Source organism: Pseudophryne corroboree, chromosome 10, assembly GCF_028390025.1.
Source record: "Pseudophryne corroboree isolate aPseCor3 chromosome 10, aPseCor3.hap2, whole genome shotgun sequence".
Classification (NCBI taxonomy): Eukaryota; Metazoa; Chordata; class Amphibia; order Anura; family Myobatrachidae; genus Pseudophryne; species Pseudophryne corroboree.
The window spans coordinates 65,747,446-65,749,058 of record NC_086453.1 but is presented as its reverse complement, the minus strand read 5'-3'; positions in this window follow the sequence as shown (position 1 = coordinate 65,749,058).

The window sequence follows — 1,613 nt, the reverse complement described above, 5'->3', positions numbered from 1 at the left end:
GGTGTCGGCGGAGGTGCGCTGCGTCATCACCCCGCCCCCTCCGGCTGACTTATATAAGCGGAGCGGTTGTTAGTTCGATGGCGGAGGAGGAGCGGAGAAGAGCTCCTGAAGGCAGAAGACGCTGAAAGTCCTGGATGGGCGGAGGCTATGCAAAAGAGCTTAGCAGCCGCCGCCCGCCAGGTGAAGACGCTGGAAGCCCTGGGGAAGGCGGCGGCCATGCAAAAGAGCTTTAAGGCCGCCGCCTCCCAGGTGAAGACGCCGGAGGAAGACGCTGGAAGCCCTGGGGAGGTGGCGCCCCCCCCAGGTGAAGACGCCGGAAGCCCTGGGGAGGCGGCGGCCATGCAAAAGAGCTTAAAGGCCGCCGCCCCCAGGTGAAGACCCTGTCAAATAAACTTTTTTTTTTAAAGACTGTGTGGTGTTTTTATTTTAATATTTTCTTTACAGGTGGGCAACAGGTGCCAGCAGGCCATTTATGTCCGGGCATGCTGGCACTTATGGTTCTCCAAGTGTCACTGACACTGCACAGCACTCTCACCTTTTACATTGATTCAGTGAGTCAGTCAGTTCTGCCAGCCAGTCACTATTGTTAGCACCGGTCTTCCAATGCGCCGCATTACAGAGAAGTAGAAGCACTAAATAAACCAGCTCCGGCACTTAGGCCTGCTGGGAGCTGTAGTTTATTGAGTGTATCTTCTTCCCTGTAATGCGGCGCATTGGGACACCGGCGCTAACAATAGTGACTGGCTACTTGGCTGCTGTACGAGTCTCTGGGAGAGCCACTGCCAAACGGAGGACAGCATCTTAGCTGCTTCCAGGAGGAGAAGCAGGAGAAACATTACCCGCCATTCCCCCACTCGCAGTACCTCCAGGCCCCATCTGTGGCACCACCACACCCCACACCCCTCCACCACCCGTGGTGGCTCTGGATCCTCTCCCCCACCCGCAGCACCCCGCACCAGCCCCTTCCCCACCCGCAGCAACACCGCACCCGCCCCTCCCCTACCTGCAACACCCTCGCAACCGCTCCTCCACCACCCGCAGTGGCTCCAGACCCCCTCCCCCACCCGCAGCACCCACGCACCCGCCTCTCCCCCACCCGCGCCACCACCGCAACCACCCCTCCCCCACCTGCGGCACCCCCGGACCCCCTCCCCCATCCGCGGCAACCCCGGACTCCCTCCCCCCAATATTTAACCACTCACACAATTATGATTGGAGGTAATACTCCATATAATACAAATATTGCACGCCACAAGGGCTTGCAAGGTTTAAGGGGGCGTGGCCCCTCACGACGGTGTGAAGAGCGCCCGTAGGGTGCGATAAATCACCTAGTTTGTATATATTTTGCCAGGTCTGGCTGGGGATACGGTCATTAGGTCGACCACACTTAAGTCGACAGTCATTAGGTCGACCACTATTGGTCGACATGCATTAGGTCAACATGGTCAGTAGGTCAACATGGTCAGTAGGTCAACATGTACTAGATCGACATGAAAAAAGGTCGACATGCCTTTACAATCCACGTGGACTATGATTGGGAATAGTAACCTGTACCGAGTGCAGCTGTAGAGGAGCGTGGCACCTTGCCTGAAGCACGTCACTTTACGAAGAAA